Source organism: Hemiscyllium ocellatum, chromosome 15, assembly GCF_020745735.1.
Source record: "Hemiscyllium ocellatum isolate sHemOce1 chromosome 15, sHemOce1.pat.X.cur, whole genome shotgun sequence".
Taxonomy (NCBI): domain Eukaryota; kingdom Metazoa; phylum Chordata; class Chondrichthyes; order Orectolobiformes; family Hemiscylliidae; genus Hemiscyllium; species Hemiscyllium ocellatum.
In genome coordinates this window covers 5,544,751-5,566,134 of record NC_083415.1, presented here as the reverse complement: position 1 = coordinate 5,566,134, position 21,384 = coordinate 5,544,751, and positions in this window count along the sequence as shown.

The following is a 21,384-nucleotide window of genomic DNA, read 5'->3' as shown; positions in this document are numbered from 1 at the left end:
GGTGATTACCCATTCCTTTACACCCATAGAACACAGAAACATAGAACATAGAAAAATACAGCGCAGTACAGGCCCTTTGGCCCTCGGTGTTGCGCCGCTCCAAGCCCACCCAACCTACACTAGCCCACTTTCCTCCATATGCCTATCCAATGCCCGTTTAAATGCTCATAAAGAGGGAGAGTCCACCACTGCTACTGGCAGGGCATTCCATGAACTCACGACTCGCTGAGTAAAGAATCTACCCCTAACATCAGTCCTATACCTACCATTCCTTAATTTAAAGCTATGCCCCTTCGTAATAGCTGACTCCATACGTGGAAAAAGGTTCTCATGGTCAACCCTATCTAAACCCCTAATCATCTTGTACACCTCTATCAAGTCACCCCGAAACCTTCTTTTCTCCAATGAAAACAGCCCCAAGTACCTCAGCCTTTCCTCATACGATCTTCCTACCATACCAGGCAACATCCTGGTAAACCTCCTCTGCACCCATTCCAGTGCCTCCACATCCTTCCTATAGTATGGCGACCAAAACTACACACAATACTCCAGACGCGGCCGCACCAGAGTCTTATACAACTGCAACATGGCCTCAGGACTCTGGAACTCGATTCCTCTGCCAATAAAAGGCAGTACGTCATATGCCTTCTTCACAGCACTATTTACCTGGGTGGCAACTTTCAGAGATCTGTATACATGGATACCAAGATCCCTCTGCTCATCCACACTACCAAGTATCCGACCATTACCCCAGTATTCCATCTTCTTGTTACTCTTACCAAAGTGAATCACTTCACATTTAGCTACATTGAACTCCATTTGCCACCTTTCTGCCCAACTCTGCAGCTTATCTATATCCCGCTGTAACCTGCCACATCCTTCCTCACTGTCAACAACTCCACCGACTTTCATATCATCTGCAAACTTGCTCACCCAACCTTCTAGCCCCTCCTCCAGGTCATTTATAAAAATGACAAACAGCAAAGGTCCCAAAACAGATCCTTGCGGAACACCGCTAGTAACTGCACTCCAAGATGAATCTTTACCATCAACTACTACTCTCTGTCTTCTTCCAGCCAGCCAATTCCTAATCCAAACCTCTAACGCACCCTCAATGCCATACCTCCGTATTTTTTGCAGTAGCCTACCATGGGGGACCTTATCAAACGCCTTACTAAAATCTATATACACCACATCTACCGCTTTACCCTCGTCCACCTCCTTAGTCACCTTCTCAAAGAATTCAATAAGGTTTGTGAGGCACGACCTGCCCTTCACAAAACCATGCTGACTATCCTTGATCACATTATTCCTGTCCAGATGTTCATGAATCCTATCCCTTACAATTCTTTCTAAGACTTTGCCCACAACAGAAGTGAGTCTCACTGGCCTATAGTTACTAGGTTTATCCCTACTCCCCTTCTTGAACAAGGGAACCACATTTGCTATCCTCCGGTCTTCTGGCACTTTTCCTGCAGACAACGAGGACATAAAAATCAAGGCCAATGGCTCTGCAATCTCCTCCCTTGCTTCCCAGAGGATCCTAGGATAAATGCCATCAGGCCCAGGAGACGTATCTATTTTCACCCTTTCCAGAATTTCCAACACCTCTTCCCTACATATCTAAAAGCCATCCATTCTAATTAATTGTGACTCAATATTCACATCGGCAACAATGTCCTGTTCCTGAGTGAGTACTGACGAAAAGTATTCATTCAGTGTCTCTCCAATCTCTTCAGCCTCCACACGCAACTTCCCACTACTATCCTTGACTGGACCTATTCCTACCCTAGTCATTCTTTTATTCCTGACATACTTACAGAAAGCCTTTGGGTGTTCCCTAATCCTACCAACCAAGGACTTTTCATGTCCTCTCCTTGCTGCTCTTAGCTCTCTCTTTAGATCCTTCCTGGCTACCTTATAACTCTCAATCGCCCCAATTGAACCTTCACGCCTCATCTTTACATAGGCCGCCCTCTTCCCTTTAACAAGGGATTCCAATTCCTTATTAAACCACGGCTCCCTCACACGATCCTCTCCTCCCTGCCTGACAAGTACATACTTATCAAGGACACTCAATAGGTGCTCTTTGAACAAGCTCCACATATCGATTGTGCCTTTCCCTTGAGGCCTACTTTTCCAAGCCATGCATCCTAAGTCATGCCTCACGGCATCATAATTTCCCTGCCCCCAGCTATAACTCTTGCCCTGCAGTGCACACTTATCCCTCTTCATCACTAGAGTAAAAGTCACCGAATTGTGGTCACTGCCCCCAATTCCTCCCCCCCCCTCCCCAAACTCCAATTCTAACATTTGGCCTGGTTCGTTACCCAGAACCAAATCCAGTATGGCCTCACCTCTTGTTGGCCTGTCTACATATTGTGTCAGGAAACCCTCCTGCACACATTGGACAAACACCGACCCATCTAACGTACTCAAGCTATAGCTTTCCCAGTCAATATCTGGAAAGTTAAAGAACCCCATGAAGGGCTCTGGCCTGAAACATTGAATTTCCTGTTCCTTGGATGCTGCTTGACCTGCTGTGCTTTAACCAGCAACACATTTTCAGCTCTGATCTCCAGCATCTGCAGACTTCACTTTTTACCCCATAACAACCACCCTATTACTTTCACTCTTCTCCTGAATCATCCTCGCAATCCTTTCTTCTACGTCTCTAGGACTATTAGGAGGCCTGTAGAAAACTCCTAACAGGGTGACCTCACCTTTCCTATTTCTAAGCTCAGCCCAAACTACCTCAGATGGCGAGTCTTCATCCATCGTCCTGTCCACCACTGTAATACTATCCCTGACAAGCAATGCCACACCTTCCCCTCTTTTACCCCTACCTCTGACCCTACTAAAACATTTAAACCCTGGAACCTGCAACAGCCATTCCTGTCCCTGTTCTACCCATGTCTCCGTAATAGCCATAATATCGAAATCCCAAATACTAACCCACGCTGCAAGTTCACCTACCTTATTTCGTATACTTCTCGCACTGAAGTATACACACTTCAAGCCACATTCCTGTTTAAAGGCACCCTCCTTCGAGATTGATGCCATGTCCCTACACTCAAGGACCTGCACCCTAAAGCTACAGTCCAGGTTCCCATGCCTCTGCAGAGTTAGTTTAAACCCCCCAAACCCTAACCTGCAGTACGACCACCTCTTTAAACGTGCTATCCACATTATTTGCAGCTGTACAGATACACCACTATCTTCACTTGCCGCTCAAATTTTGAAATCAAAGCTCAAGTTTTTAGAGCTAGAAGAACTTGCACATATGGCTGTGTAGGATGCTGGTGGGGTCCATGACAAGTCATATATTCCAGGAGAAAGTGAGGACTGCAGATGCTGGAGAGTCAGAGTTGAAAAGGGTGGCGCTGGAAAAGCAGAGCAGGTCAGGCAGCATCCGAGAAGCAAGAGAGTTGACGTTTTGGGCATAAGCCCTTCATTAGGAAAACCTGGTCGACATGCTATTTTGTAAAGTTAAATTTGCTCAGTCTGCTTTACATGAATACTTAACAGTTTCTGAATTAATTTGTCTTAAATTTACTCCACTGATGTTATCTCTTCTCAATTTCATTTCTGCTTTGACGTACTTATAATTGCATATTATTACTATTATCTTTTCAGATAATCAAATAATACTTTCCTAATTTTCAGATATTTAGAAACAGTCCCTAATCGTTGTTTGCACCAGCCAATGAATTCACTGATAGCCTGTAATGACACTCTAAATTTTCTACTGCCTCCCTCTCCTCCATTGAGTGCAGATGAGTGTGAGTAGCTGAATGAGGAGAGCACTGTGTCGGAGTCCCAAATGAGGGTGTGTGTGATCATACAGTACAGAAGAGGTCCTTCAGTGATGGGTTAGAGTCAAATTTGTACCACCAAAACTGCACTAAAACTATGCCACTCCCATGAGAAAGATGGAATAATTAGGGATAGTCAGCATGGTTTTAAGCAGGAGACGACTTGTCTCACAAACCTGATTGCTATTTTTGGCAGTGGATGTTGTTCATATGGACTTTAGCAAGGCCTTTGACAAGGTCTGTTATGGTAGACTGATCCAAAAGATTAGGTTGCATGGAATCCACGGTGAGTTGGCAAGTTAGATACAAAATTGGCTTAGCCATAGAAGACAGAGGAGGAGTGTTTTTCTAACTGGAGGTCTGTGACCAGTGGTCATAGAATCATTCAGCATAGAAACAGACCCTTCGGTCCAACTCATCCATGCAAACCAAAGTTTTCCAAACAAAACTAGTCCCATTTGCCTGCATTTGACCGCATCCTTCTAAACCTTTCCTGTTTGTGTACCTATCCAAATGTCATTAAAATGTTGTAACTGTACCTGCATCTATCACTTCCAATGGCAGTTCATTCCAAATATGAACCTCCTGTGAGAAAGAAAAATGTCCCTCAAGTCCCGTTTAAATATTTCTCCTCTCACCTTAAAAATATGCCCATTTGTTTTGAACTTCCAACCTTAGGGCATGGTGGCTCAGTGGTTATTACTGCTGCCTCACAGCGCCAGGGACCCGGGTTCAATTCCCGCCTCAGGCAATTATCTGTGTGGAGTTTGCACATTCTCCCTGTGTCTGCGTGGGTTTCCTCCGGGTGCTCTGTTTCCTCCCAAAGTCCAAATATGTGCAGGTTAGGTGAATTGGCCATGCTAAATTGCCTGTATTGTAAGGTGTAGGGGAATGGATCTGGGTTGGTTGCTCTTCAGAGGGTCGTTGTGGACTTGTTGGGTTGAAGGGCCTGTTTCCATAGTGTAGGGAATCTAATATAATTTCATCTCACCTAACCCCCTCATAATTTTATCCTTCAACCTCCTATGTTCCAGTGAAAAAGGTTTCAGCCTATCCAGCCTCTCCTCATAATTCAAACCCTTCAGTTTGATCAATATTCTAGCAAATCGTTTTGTAACCCTTTCCAATTTAATAATAACTTTCTTATAAATGGGTGACCAGAACGGTAAACAGTACTCTAAAAGTGGCCTCACCACCATCCTGTAAAATCTCAATATTGTGTCCCAACTCCTACACTCAACAGTCTGACCAATGAAGGCAATCATGCTAAATGCCTTCTTAACCAACCTAGACAAGCAGGAAGCTGGAAGAACACAGCAGGAGGTGGAGAAGTCAATATTTTGGGTATAACCCTTCTTCAGGACTTGGGGTGGGGGTGAGCAGAGCTGCAGATAAATGCTGCATGGGGGATGGTTGTGGGTGTGGAGAGAGGCAGAGTGGGACCACTCTCTCCACACCCAAAACTCTCCCCCATCTGCCTCCCCCTTTATCTCCCCTCACTTTCACCTCCAGTCCTGAAGAAGTGTTATACCAAAAACACTGACTTCTCCACCTCTTGATGTTGCCTGGCCTACTGTGTTCTTCCAGCATCCTGCTTGTCTGCAGTTTTTGATTCTTCTTAACCAACCTATTTGTGACTCAACTTTCAAATTACTATACACCTGAGAAGCGGCAGATGGAGTTTAATTTGGAGAAATTTGAGGTCCTGCATTTTAGTAACATAAACAAAGGCAAGGATAGGGTCTTGGGTAGTGTGTCAAACAGGAGTCAGTACTGGGATCTGTTTGTAATTTATACTGGTGAATTAAATGTAATTATCAGCAGTCTGATCAGTAAGTTTGCAGATGCCACAACATTTAGAGGTGTATAGTATGGAAAGACATTAAAGAATGAATAAATATAGAGGTAGAGAAATGATGCATTTTGAGAGGTCAAATGCAAAAGGGAAGTATACTGTAAATGGTCAGACTTTTGGAGCATTGATATATAAGAGGGAGCTCGAGTCCCATCCATAGCTCCCTGAAAGTGACATCACAAGTGGATAAGGTGGGAAAGAGCCATACAGCATGCTTGCCTTCATCAGTTGGAGCACTGAGTATATAAACTGGTATGTCTTGTTGTGACTGTATAAGACTTTGTTCAAGCTGCATTTGGAGTACTGTGCACAGTTCGAGTTGCTGCACTATAGGAAGTGGAGACTTTCGACAGGCTGCAGTAGAGTTTTACCAGGATGTTGCCTGGATATTGCCCAAGATTTATAGTGGAAAATGAGGAAATAGCCAAGATGTTGAACAGTATTGTGTGTCAGTCTTCATGGCAGAAGACACAAATAACATGCCAATAATTAATAATGAGGAGGCTATGGCAGCTGAGGACTGAGAAACAATCATTATCACTGAAGAGGTAGTGTTGGGCAAACTGATGTGGCTAAAGGTAGACAGGTCTTCTGGTCTTAATGGAATCCATTCCAGGGTACTACAAAAGATGGTAAGGGAAGTAGCAAATGTGCTCTGGCAATTTACCAAAATTTGCTGGACACTGGAACGGTTCCAGCAGACTGAAAAACAGCAAAAGTTATGCTACTGTTTAAAAAAAGGCAGGTAATTGTGGCCCATTCACTCAAATTCTGTAGGGGGAGAGTGTTTAAATCTATACTCAAGAAAGAAATAGAGAGACACCTGGATAGAAGCTGTCTGATCAGGTAGAATGGGTTCATGAAAAGCAGCTCATGTTTAACGAATTTACTGGAATTCTTTAAGGATATTACAAGCGTGGTGGACAACTAGGACCAGCAGATGCGGTGCATCTGGATTTTCAGAAGGCATTCAAACAGGTGCCACACAAAATGCTTCTGCATAAGAAAAGGGTGTTACAGGTGTTGTTCTAGCATGGATAGAAAATTGATGAACAAACAGACAGCGAACAGTGGTGATAAGTGGGTGTTTTTCAGGTTGGCGATCAGTGTGCCTCAAGGATCAATATTGGAACCATACCTGGTTACAAGTTACACAGCTGATTTAGAGTTTGGAACAAAGTCTAGTGTGTCAAAGTTCACAGATGACACTAAAATGAGTGGTAAAGTGTGCAGAGCACATGGAAAGTCTGCAGAGGAATATAGATAGTGAGCAGGCAAGGGTCTGACAGATCAAGTACAGTGTTGGTAAATGTGAGATAATCCATTTTGGTAGGAATAGCAAGATGAAAAATTTCAGCATAATTTGTGCGTGAATCACAAATATTGGATTGCAGGTGCAGCAGGTAATTAAGAAAACAAATGGAATACTGTCCTTCATTGCAACAGGGATGGAGTTTAAAAAACACGGAGGTTATGCTGCAGCTGTGAGGCCACACCGAAGGTACTATGTACAGTTTTGGTCTCCTTACTTGAGAAACAATGTACGGCACTGGAGGGGATGTAGAGGTTGTTTATGAGGTTGCTTCCGGAGTTGAAAGGGTTGGCTTAGGAGGAGAGATTGAGTAGACTGGGACTATCCCTTTGGAATTTAGATGAATGAAAGGGGATTTTATAAGACATATGAAATTATTAACAGAGGCTGTTTCCACTGGCAGGTGAAACTAGAACAAGGGGGCATTGCCTAAAAATAGGAGGTTACAGATTTAGGACTGAGTTGGAGAGGATCGTCTTTTCCAAAAGGGTTATGAATCTGGAATTTCCTGCCCAGTGAAGCAGTTAAGGTTACCTGTTGAGTGTTTCTAAAGCAAAGGTGGGCTTTTGAACAGTAAAAGAATTAAGGGTTATGGTGAGCAGGTGGCTAAGTGGAGCTTGTCCTGCTCCTATTTATTATGTTCTTAATGGAGTGTATTTGATATAAGGAAAGGTTGGAAAAACTTGAGCTGTTTTTGCTAAAGCATTGGAAGCTGAAGGACAACCTGATCAATGTATATAAAATTATGAGCAGCATGGATAGGGTGGGTAGTTGGATTCTCTTTCCTCAGGTGGAAATGTCAAATACTAAAGGGCATAGGTTTAAAGGTGAGCGAGGGAAAGTTTAAAGATGCGTGAGGTAAACTTTTTACACAGAGGGTGCCTGAACGTGCTGCCACGGGATGGTAGAAGCAAATATGATAGCAAAGTTTAAGAAGCACATGAACGAGAATAGAGGGATATGCAACATGCATTAGCAGATCGGATTAGTTTAGAATAGCATCATGGTTGGCACAGACATGGCGGGCTGAAGGGCCTGTTCCTCTGCTGTACTGTTCCATGAAGCATTAACAATTTTCTTTCCACAGATGCTGATCTTCTCCTGCAATTTCCATTTTTGTGTATTTCAGATCTCCAGCACTCTTAATTCTTTGTTTTATTTGTATTATCCCTAGACTTCTGTGAACTTCCTTATATTCTTACAGTAATACAACCCTTCGACCCAAACAGGTTCATGCTGACCATGGCGCCCATTCAGCTAATTCCAATTGCCCAGATTTGGTCCATATCTCTTCCCATCCATGTACCTACCCAAATGTTTTCTTAAACATTGCTATTGTTCCTACCTCAGCTACTTTCTCTGGCAGCACATTCATATATGCAACACATATGTTCCTCAGTTTTTCTTAAATCTTTCCCTTCTCACCTTAAACTTATGCCTTATAGTTTTCAATTCCCCATATCTGGAAAAAGAAAATAAACATTCATCCTATCTATGCCCCTCATGATTTTATACAGCTCAATGAGGTCACCTCTCATTCTCCTACATTCCAAGGAATAAAGTCCTACCCTGGCCAACCTCTCCCTAGAACTCAGGTCTACTAGTCCTGGCAAGATACTCATAAATTTTCTTCACACTCTTTCCAGTTTAACTATGTCTTTCTTATAACGAGGTGACCAAAACTGTACACAATACTCCAAGTGTGCCCTCATTAAGGACTTACACAAGTATACCAATAATGTCCCAACTCAGGTATTCAATGCCTCATTGACGAAGGCCAGCACGCCAAATGCCTTCTTCATTACCCTATCTACTTGTGACACCGCTTTCAAACAACTGTGTACACGCACTCCTAAGTTCCTCTGTTCCGCAGCACTCTTCATGACCTTACAATTTACTGCGTAAGTCCTACCTTGGTTTGACCTTCCAAAGTGCAACGCCTCACACTTATCTGTATTGAATGGTGTTTGCCCATCCTCAGCCTATTTCCCCAACTGAGCAAGATCCCTCTGTAATTTTTGATTATCTTCCTCATTATCAATGATATCTCCTAATTTTGTATCATCCGCAAACTTACTAATCATGCCTGTACATTCACATTCAGATCATTTATGTAAATAACAAAGGACCTATCACTGACCCCTGTGGCAACCACCAGTCACAGGTCTCCAATCCGAGAAATAATCCTCAACCATCAGCCTCTCCTTCCTACCATCAAGCCAATTTTGAATCCAATTAGGTAGCTCTCCCTGGATCCCATCTGACCAAACTTTCAGGACTAGCCTGTCATGTGAGACTTTCTCAAAGGCCTTACTAAAGTCTACATAGACAACACCTTCTGACTTACTTTCACCTATCCTCTTGGTTACCTCTTTGAAAAACGTTACACATTTGTTAGCCATGACTTCCTGTGCACAAATCCACGTTGACTATCCCTAATCAGACTTTGATTATACAAATGTTGGTTAATTCTGTCCCTCAGTATCCTCTCCAACAATTTGCCTACCACTGATGTAAGGCTCACTGTCCTGTAGTTCACTGCTTGCCTTTGCTTTCTTTCTTAAACAACGGAACAACAGTAGCCACTCTCCAGTCTTCAGGAACCAGTGGCTAAAGATGAAGCAAAAATCTCTGCAAGGGCCTCTGCAATTTCGTTCCTAGCCTCTCACAACATCCGAGGATGGACTTGATCAGGCCCAGGGGATTGATCCACCTTAATGCACTTTACAGCTGCAAAGAGATCCTCTCTGGTAAACACTGAGAAGAAATATTCATTAAAAGTATCCCCCATCTCCTGCAGCTGCACATGCAGACAGCCATGCTGATCTTTAAGGGGACCTTTTATCTCCCTAGCCACCTTTTTACTTTTAATATAGTTGTGGTTCTGTTCGCCGAGCTGGGAGATTTTGTTGCAAACGTTTCGTCCCCTTTCTAGGTGACATCCTCAGTGCTTGGGAGCCTCCTGTGAAGGGCTTCACAGGAGGCTCCCAAGCACTGAGGATGTCACCTAGAAAGGGGATGAAACGTTTGCAACAAAAACTCCCAACTCGGCGAACAGAACCACAACAACGAGCACCCGAGCTACAAATCTTCTCACAAACTTTTAACTTTTAATATAGCTATAGAACCTCTTGGGATTGTCTTTAACCATATCTGCCAGATCTCATACCCTTTTTGCTCTCCTGATTTTCCTCTTATAGAACATATAAATGTACAGCACAGAACAGGCACTCCAGCCCTCAACGTCGTGCCGAGGATTATTCCCAATCTAAAATCAAATAATCTAAGCTATGCACCCCTCAATTCGCTGCAATTCAAGTGCATGTCCAGCAGTTGCTAAAATGTCCTTAATGACTGCTGCCACCACCACTGCTGGCAACGCATTTGATGCACTCACAACTCTCTCACCTCTGACATCTCCATTAAACCTTGCTCCTAATATCTTAAAACTATGACTCCTCGTGCCAGTCAATCCTGCCCTCGGGAAAGGTTTGTGGCTATTGACTCTATCCATGCCTCTCTCATTACTTTGTATACTTCGATCAAGTCACTTCCTTCTCTCCAGAGAGATATCTGAGCTTAGTCCACCTCTCTTTGTAAGACAAGCCCTCAAGTCCAGGCAGCATCCTGGTAAACCTTCTTTGCACCCTCTCCAAAGCCTCCGTATAGGGCGACCAGAACTGGACACAATATTCCAAGTATGGTCTCAGCAGGGTCTTGTAGAGCCAAAACAAAATCTTGCGGCTCTGAAACTCGATCCCCCTGTTAATGAAAGCCAAAACACCATATGCTTTCTTAACAACCCTATTCACTCGGGTGGCAAATTTGAGGGATCTATGCACTTGAACACCAAGATCCCTCTGTTTCTGCACACTGCCAAGAATCCTGTCTTTAATCCTATATTCAGCATTCAAGTTTGACCTTCCAAAATGCATCACTTTGCATTTACCAAAGTTAAACTCCATCTGCCATATCTCAGCCCAGCTCTATGTCATACTACAGCCTGCAACAACCCTCGATATATCAACGGCACCTTCAACCTTTGTGTCATCAGCAAATTTACTAACCCACCCCTCAATCTCCTTATCCAAGTCATTTATAAAAATCACATGAGCAGAGGTCCAAGTATAAAGCCTTGCAGGACATCACTCACCACTGACCTCCAGGCAGAATACTTGCCATCTACAACAACTCTCTGCCTTCTGTCAGCCAACCAATTCTGAATCCAGACAGCCAAATCTCCCTGTATCCCATACCTTCTGACTTTATGAATGAGCCTACCACGGGGAACCTTATCAAATGCCTTGCTGAAGTCCATATATACCACATCCATTGCTCGACCTTCATTGAGCTTTCTTGTCACCTCCTCAAAGAACTCAATAAGATTTGTGAGGCATAACCTGCTCCTCACAAAACCATGCTGGCTGCCTTTAATCATGCATGTTTTTCCAAATAGTCATAAATCCCATCCCTCAGAATGCTTTCAAAAACCTTGCTGACCACAGATGGAAGACTGACTGGTCTGTAATTGCCAAGGATTTCCCTATTCCCCTTCTTGAAAAGAAGAGCAACATTCGCTTTCCTCCAATCCTCTGGTATGACTCCTGTGGAGAGTGAGGAAGCAAATATCTTCGCCAGCGGCTTAGCAACCTCCTTTCTCGCTTCCCGGTGCAACCTAGGAGAAATCTGGTCTGGTCCTGGGGACTTCTCAATCTTAATGTTTGCCAAAATTTCCAACACATCAACTTCATTAATCTTGATCTCTTCAAGTCTGTTTCCCAGCTCCTCAAAGTTCTCATTCACAACAAGGTCCCTTTTCTTAGTGAAAATCGAAGCAAAAAAACTCACATAGGGTTTCCCCTATCTCCTCAGACTCCATGCACAAGTTCCCTATGCTATCCCTGACCAGCCCTACCTTCTCCCTGGTCATTCTCTTATTTCTCACGTATGAGTAAAGTGTCTTTGGGTTCTCCCTAAACCATCTTGCCAAGCTGTTTTCGCACCGCCTCCTGGCTCTCCTCAGTACATTTCTGAGCTCCTTTCTAGTAAGCCTGTAATCCTCTAATGTTGTGCTAGATCCTTGCTTCCTCCACCTTAAGTAAGCTAAGTGTGTGGAAGCACTCCTATGTGTGCCTATACTTTTTGTAGTCATCTAGAGACCTGCCATTCATAGAATCCCTAGTTTGCCAACAGGCCATTCACCACTGAGTCCACACTGACCCTCTGAAGAGCATTCCACCCTGACCTATCCCTGTAACCCTGCATTTCCTATGAATAATCTACCTAGCCTGCACATCCCTAGATACTACGGGCAATTTAGCACAGTCAATTCACCTAATGTCTTGTTACTGCTTCCAAAATGCAACATCTCATACATATCAGGATTAAGTTCTATCTTGAACTGATCTGTGTATCTGACCAATCTGTTTACATCCTAAGTTCTTCTTCCCTACTGTCAACCATCCAGCTAATCTTTGTGTCATCCAGAAACTTCCTCATCATTGCCACCACATTCTCATCCAAGTCATTTATGTATATCATGAACAATATTGTACCCAGTACCGATCCTTGTGGTATGTTACTTGCACTAGCCTCCAGTCACATAAACCCTGTTTTATCACTGAGCCAATTTTGGATCCAACTTTCCCGGATTTCTTCTTTTACCTTCTTTATCCATTTCCCATGAGGGGCCTTGTCAAAGGCCTTGCTGGAATCCATATAAACTACATCAGCTTCTCAATCCTCATAAACACTCTCGGTCACCTCCTTGAAAAATTCAACCAGATGTTAGGCATCATCTTCCTCTGACAAAGACAAAGGGCTCAGTGGTTAGCACTACTGCCTCACAGTGCCAGAAACCTGGGTTCAATTCCAGTTCTGTGTCCACTGTCTGTATGGAGTTTGCACATACTGTCTATGTGGGTCTCTTCCAGGTGCTCTGGTTTCCTTCCATAGTCCAAAAATGTGCAGGTTAGGTGGATTGGCCATGGGGGATGCAGGCTTACAGAGACAGGGCAGGGTATAAGTGGGATACTGTTTGGAGAGCCGTTGTGGACTCGATGGGTTGAATGGCCTACTTTTACACTGCTTTTCTAATGGGAGATTAATTCTGTCCTTCAGTAGTCCTTCTTCAATAGTTTCCCTACAACTGATGTGATGATCTGTAATTCCCTGATTTATCTTTATCACCAATCTTGAGAAGTGGGGCCGCATTAGTTGTTCCCTGTAGCCAACTGAGAAATTAAAAACTTGAATCAACGCCCCTGTGATTCCCTCCCTCATCTGTCCATGTAGCCTGGGATAAATGTGTACAATTCTGGATGCTATCTCCAAGTCACAGGTCAGGATGTGTGTGGGCACTATCTCGGAGTCTCGCGTAATTTATACTGGCTGTGATTTATACTCTCTGCTTGGTGCTGCTTCCACACAGGTCCAGCACTGTCCAAATTCCACATGAAGGACTATCCATTATTGTTTCCATCAACCACCACTTTCCTTCTTATCCCCCCCACATCCATTCCCAAACCAAAAGCGGCTTCTTGTGCCATGGTCAGTTAGCTTATCTATTCTGCAGCCTTCACCCTCATTCTAACAAGGTGAAAGGATTTCAAACCTATTGAACAGCTATATGTTTTATGTACTTGAGATTTACGCCTTCCATAAGAAATAAGAGCAAGAGTAGACTATTCAGCCCCTCAAGCCTGCTCGGCTATTTAATATGATGATAGTGGATCTCATCTTGGCTTCAGGTTTATTTTCCATCTGTTCTCCATAACTCTTCAACCTATCACTAATTAAAAAGCTATCTATCATCTCCTTAAATTTATTTAATGTCCCAAAATCCACCGCTCTCTTTGAATCTCAGAATCCCTACAGTGTGGAAGCAGGCCATTCGCCCATCAAGTCTACCCTGACCCTCCAAACAGCATCCCATCCAGACCCACCCCATTCCTGTAACCCTGCATTTTCCATGGCTAACTCACCTAACCTGCACTTCCCTGAACACTATGGGCAATTTAGCATGGGTAAATCACTTAACGTGCACCTAACATGTTCCTGTGGGGAGTAACCGGAGAACCTGGAGTAAACCCACTCAGACACGGGGAGAAAATGCAAACTCCACACAAACAGTTGTCCAAGATGGAATCAAACCTAGTCCCTGGCGTTGTGAGGCAGCAATGCTAACCTGTGTCTGCGTGGGTTTCCTACCACAATTCAAAGATGTGCAGGTTAGGTGGATTGGCCAAGCTAAATTGTCTGTAGTGTTAGGTGCATTAGTCAGGGGTAAATATGGAGTAGGGGAACGGGTCTTGGTTACTCTCAGAGGGTTGGTGTGAACTTGTTGGGCCGAAGGGCCTGTTTCCATAATGTAGGTAATCTAATATTGATATAGAGACTCTGCAATTTCTGTGAAATTGTTAGGTCTACACTCTTTCCCCAACTCAGCCCCCACACTCGGCACCTTCCTTTGCCGCTGTAAGAAGTGCAAAACCTGCGCCCTCACGTCCAAAGGATGATTCCAAATTCGGCACAGATTTAGATTAGATTCCCTACAGTGTAGAAACAGGCCTTCAGCCCAACAAGTCCACACCGACCCTCCGAAGAGTAACCCACCCAGATCCATTTCCCTCTGACTAATGCACCTAACACTAGGGGCAATTTAGCATGGCCAATTCACCTGACCTGCACATCTTTGGACTGTGGGAGGAAGCCGGAGCACCCGGAGGCAACCCACACAGACACGGGGAGAATGTGCAAACTCCACACAGAGTCACCCATGGCTGGGATTGAACCTGGGACCCTGGCGCTGTGAGGCAGCAGTGCTAACCACTGAGCCACCGAGCCACCCCACTTGAGCATTCTCAAATCTCATTTACTGCGTCCATCGCTCTCGATGTGGTCTCCTTTACTTAGGAGAGATCGAGCACAATTTCATGGAACGTTTCAGGGAACCTCTCCTAATTCCTTCAGGAGGTAAAAGAGCAAACTTTGGGACCTTGACCAAGATCTTGTATTGTCGCTAGCCACTGGAGAGGTGCCAGAGGACTGGCGAGTAGCTAATGTTGCTCCTCGGTTCAAGAAGGGAAATAGAGATAATCCAGGGAACCATAGACCGGTAAGTCTCATAGTGGTGTTTGGAAAGCTACTGAAAACAATACTTAGGGGTAGGATTTATGCGCATTTGAAAAAGCATGGTAAAATTAGAGAGTCAGCAGGCTTTGTGCAGAGCAGGTCATGTCATTCAAACTGAATTGAATTTTTTGAGGCAGTGATGAAGATGATTTATGAGGGTAGAGCAGTGGGTGTTGTTTAAGTGCATTTTAATAAGGCCTTCAACAAGGGCCCTCATGGTATGGTCATCCAAAAGATTAAGATGCATGGGATCCATGGTGACTTGGCAACTTGGATTCAGAATTGGCTTGTCCATATAAGGCTGAGGAAAATGGTAGAAGGGTGTTTTTTAGGCTGGAGGTCACTGACTAGTGGTGTTCTGCATGGATCTGTACTGGGACTCCTGTTGTTTGTGATATACATGAAAATGTAGATGGGTGGGTTAATTAGTTTGTAGACAATACAAAGATTGGTTGAGATGTGAATAGTGTAGAAGATTGTCAAAAATGCAGCAGGATGTAGATCAGCTGCAGATATGGGTGGAGAAATGGCTGATGGATTGTAAAGTGGGCAAATGTGAGGTCCTGCACTTTGTGAAATCAAACATTAAGGAAAAATATACAGTTAAAGGCAAGACTCTGAACAGCATTGATTTACAGAGGGATTGAATTATATTCCCTACAGTGTGAAACAAGCCCTTCAGTCCAACAAGTCCACACCGATCCTCTGAAGAGTAACCCACCCAGACCCATTTCTCTCTGACTAACACACCTAACCTATGGGCAATTTAGCATGGCCAATTCACCTAACCTGCACTTTGTTGGACTGTGGGAGGAAACCCACACAGACATAGGGAGAATGTGCAAACTCCACACGAACCCAAGGCTGGGACCCTGGTGCTGTGAGGCAGCAGTGCTAACCATTGAGCCACTGTGCTGTCCTTGGGGTTCAAGTCCATAGCTTGGCAAAAGTGGCCGTGTAGTATGACAGAGTTGTAAAAAAAGTGTATGGCATGCTTGCTTTTATTGGTTGGGGAATTGAGTACAAGTCAGGATGTCATGTTACAGATTTGTAAGATTTTGATCAGGCTGCACTTAGAGTATTGCGTTCAATTCTGGTTGCCACATTACAGGATGTGAAGGCTTTGGAGAGGATGCAGAAGAGGTTTACCAGGATGCTGCTTGGATTAGATGGAATGAGCTATAAGGAGTGACTTGAGTTTTTGTTTTCTCTAGAGCAGTGGAGGCTGATGGGAGACTCGACTGTAGTGTATAAAGTTATGAATTTTCATCAATAGAGTTGACAGTCAGAAACTTTTTCTCAGAGCTTAAATGTCTAATACTAAGAGGCAGTTAAGATGAGAGAGGGCAAGTTCAATGGAGATATGAGAGGCAAGTTTTTTTTTACAGCAAGTGTTAGATGTCTGGAATGCGCTCTTGGGGTAGTGGTGGAGTCAGACACTATAGGAGCATTTAAGGGACTTTTAGATAAGCATGAGTATGTAAAAAATGGACGGATATGGACTATTGGCAGGCAGAAGGGATTAGTTTAACTTGGCTTCATAATCGACACACATCGTGGGCCAAAGGGCCCATTCTGTGCTATACTGTTCTATGTTCTTAGTGTGAAAGAAATGATGACATACATTAAGACAGGCTAAAATTAAGCAGGCTGTGATTTTCATCTTACCTTTTCCTGAGCTTTCAGCTAAGTTTTGTTTCTTTTGTCTGGTGTAAGCCACTAATTTGGGTTTAATCTTTCTGTTAGATTCTCGTAGCCAACTTACATCGGTTTTGCCATCTGTATCGGTATCAGTGAAGAAGTATTTTTTCTTTCTACATCTTAAAGCCTAAGAAGAACAACAGTTATTTTATAACAAAAATAATCTACTACAGGATTCTTATTTTATGCCAATTACTTTTTCAGTAATAAGCATGGAAATAATGGCAAACGCATCCAAGTTTCGTTGCAGATTACTAATATTTGTCACAGCACAGCAAAATAGATAACAGTTATAATCAAATCTTTGAAACATTTTAGAATTATCCTGTAATTTTCAAATTATTATTATTTGCAAAATTTATGGCTCACCCTTTAATATAGTTGAACATAGATTTACTGCATATCAATAATAACATTGCTCTTTTTTATTCATTCACAGGATGGATCATCGCTGGTATTAATTGCCCAAAGGGCTGTTAACAGTCAACCACATTGCTGTGGGTCTGGAGTTGCATGTAGACCAGACCAGGTAAGGATGGCAGCTTCCTTCCCTATAGGACATTAGGGAACCAGATGGGCTTTTCCTGACAAGTGACAATGGATTCATGATAATCATTAGACTCTGAATTCCAGACTTTTATTGAATTCGAAGTCCACTTTCTCCCATGGCAGGATTTGAACCCAGAACATCATCTGGGTTACTGGACTAAGTCCAGTGATAATGCCACCAGGCCATTACCTCCCCCATTTAAACAAATGGAAATAGTACTTTTAATTTTTTGAAACGTAATTATTTACAAAATTATATAAATAAAACGTGAGCGATCTGATATAAATAAATGTTGACATTTACCCTTTCCATCTTAAAAGTACTCAACAACACATCCTCTGAAATGTGAAACTAGTTCAGGAGCACAGCTGTACATCCTTCTCCAATCCTAGGTTTGTAGGTATGTATGCATGGTGAATTGTGCATCCTACAAACATGAAGGTCCAGTGCGTATTCAGATACAAATGTCTCAAAATTCTTCCCGGCTTGTTACTCTTAGCTGTTCTATAACACCTCACACATCTAACATAAACATAGGGTGCTGAATCTTACCAGACTGTGGCTAAGTGTCAATTTCATCCAGTTTTACTGTGTTTTTCTCCATGAGATCTGGAGAGACTTCTTACCATATCATTCCAAACTAACCTCATTAAATATCTACCACATCCCATGGTGTCCATCTTGCACAATGCTAGTTCAATTCTATCATCTCACTACACCCAAAATAGTTCATTACTCACCGAATTTGACGAAATTACATTCCTGGCACCTGTGTCATCTTTAAAAGGCACCTGGACAATAACTGAAATTCCACAGCTGGCCTGCATGGTGAATGACATTTATCCTGGACAGACAAAGGGAAACTGGCACTCTACTTTGCTTGTGAACTGGCAGAGACCAGGCACCTACTCAGGACAGGACCTCAGAGTGTTGGCTATCAGTCACTATGCGCACAAGCAGATGGAGTGGGGCCAGGCAGGTAAATAGAAGATTATGATTCTCATAGCTTAGAGGCTGCAGGACCGCAGCTATGTGATGGAGAACCAGCAAACTCAAACAAGTGATCATCTGACTACGTCCATGTAAGCATTGCAGCTGCCAAGTGGAGCCACATGCAATTCAATGCTGCCTCTGACCCAGTCACCCGTGGGAGTTCAAGCTGAGAAATGTGCACTTGAAATTCCTGGAAAAATCAACAGGTCTGGTAGCATCTGTGGAAAGAAATCATAATTAATGTTTCAGCTCCAGTGACCCTTCTTCAAAATATGCCTTTGAAATGTCTCAGTCCTTATGTCTCTTGTCCAAACCTCTAAGGCCATCGGGCTTCAGTGTAGGGCAGCCTTCTTCCATCCGGCTGCACATTCTTGGAATACAATTAGATGTAGTGGGAGGAGAGAAAGAAGAAAACCTCTTGAAGGCACACTGTGTTGGAATGAATGGCATTTCACTGCAAGTATTGTCTTTTTTGAATCATGCTGAGAATGCTATTCAATCTGTTTGCTTGCTTCTCCTGTATCGTCACTCTGTGAGGTCAGACATCAGTCATGTACATGATAAGCAATGATGCAATGTCTTAGTTAAGCTGCTGCACTGTATTCAGGCAAAGTGAACATCACATACAGAAGAGACTTCAAAAACTAGGCACCATTTGTGCACAGACCCAGACATTGTATGGCCAAAGGTTCTTGGTTGAAATGGTCAGCAATGTTTGTGGCTGGAGAGTTACAGTGCGGCAATGCAAGGGTTATCAGAGATTGAGATGGCACAGGTATATATCCTCTACAGTGACTAGATCTATGTATGGCGCTGCCATCCCTTGAATGGCCTTCCATCACTCAGTTTTGCAGTCCCATCTAATAGATCAAGGTGCTTACCTCCACCCATTCCAGATGAGGTAATGGCCATTTTCTTTTACCATCGCAGTTGCAATTTGCAGAAAAATGAATGTTGATAGAGTGTTCTTCGAACAATAATTACCAGACACTGCCTTATGTGTTGATGAGGTGGTGAACATTCACATTTACCTCCTGCCAACATTCCCAGTCAACGCCATTGATTTTGCACCTCCTGAATCCTTACCTAACCTGTCTACATAAGCCTGTGCCTGTCCAACTTTCTTTTCAAAGCTCCTGGCTTATGAAGTGACAATGCTAGTTGTGCACAATGCCTCCTCCTAAATACAGCATGATCTTTACCATGGACAAACCTCTTCCCATGTGATCCTATTCCCATCTCTAGTTTGCTGTATTCCACTTTATATATAGTTATACTCCTTCACTACTGTGATCCCCCGCCTCCCAGAGTTCAGATCCCAATCCTTGGGATGACCTCAGTCTCCTTCTCAAGTAGCCGCACATTTTCTCCCCAACCCCAGGTGATCTGACTGGACAGCCCAGATGAGAAATGCCCATACATCCAACTGATGCCTGTACATCAATCTGATTGGGGGCCATTTGAACTGCCACATATCTGCCAGCCACCTGACCACACTAATTCCATTTTCCAACTTTTGACCCATAGTCCTGGAGACTATGACAGCACAGTGAATACCTGAATACTATTTTCCAGTCTTCTATCTCATACCCTATGGTGCCTCGTTATTGATCACTCTACTAATGGAAAAAAAAAGTGTCTTCTTATCCATGTCTACCAGGTCCCCTCTGAACCTTTGCTGCTCCAGGGTTGGCACGGTGGCACAGCGGTTAGCACTGCTGCCTCACTGCATCAGAGACCCGGGTTCAACTCCCACCTCAGGCAACTGTCTGTGTGCAGTTTGCACATTCCTCCGGGTGCTCCGGTTTCCTCCCACAGTCCAAAAATGTGCAGGTTAGGTGAATTGGCCATGCTAAATTGCCTGTTGCGTAAGGTGTAGGGGAATGGATCTGGGTGGATTGCTCTTCAGAGGGTCAGTGTGGACTTGTTGGGCCGAAGGACCTGTTTCCACACTGTAAGTAATCTAATCTAAATCCAATCTTTCCACACAGCTGAGATTCTCTAGACCAGGCAGCAGCCTGCTAAATCCTCTTCATACTCTTCTACTGAAATCACATTCTTCCTATAATGTAGTGATTAGAATTGCACACCGTAAACAAGCTTTTTATAGAGGTCCAACACAACTTCCTTGCTCTTGCATTTGAAGCCTCAACTAATAAAGGCAAAAACCCGGATGCTTTCTTAACCACATTATCTACCTGACGAGCCCACTGATATCTCCTAATGTTTATGGCTATTCTCTTGTTTATCACCCTACCAATTTTTGCAGTTTCCACAAAGTTCATGATCATACCCAAACATTTAAGTTCGTAGTGATTGTAACGAGCTCAGCCAGGTAGACCTCATGGAATATGAGTTTCTCATTGGACTAGATTAACAGCCTGGTTGACAGAGAAGATTAGATTCCCTACAGTATGGAAACAAGCCATTTGGCCCAACAAGTCCACACCCACCCTCCAAAGAGCAACCCACCCAGACCCATTCCCCTACCCTATATTTACCCCTGACTCCTGCGCATAAAACTATGGGCAATTTATCATAGCCAATTCACCTGACCTGTACATCTTTGGATTGTGGAAGGAAACCCACGCAGACATGGAGAGAATGTGCAAACTCCACACAATCGCTCGAAGCAGGAATCAAACCCGGGTCCCTGATGCTGGGAGGTAGTAGTACTAACCACTGAACGATCGTGCTGCCCAAGATCAGGTGTGTTGAACATCCTATTCACTGTGGCAGCTGGCTCTGAGGCAGCTGGATCAGTGTCAAGTGTAAATCAAGGGCAACTTGGTGACATGATACCAGCCTCTATGGAGTCATTTCAAAGTCAAAATCTTGAACGCAAACCACAACACCAAAGGCCCCAGCAGTGAACTTTGCAGTATTCCATTGGAAATTCCAGTAACATTTATCGTGACCATCTGCTTCCTGACAATTTTGGATCCATAATGGCACCTTGCTATGGATCAGTATGCTACGAGAGATCTTATCAAACTCCTTGCTAACGTCACTGCAGGCCACATCA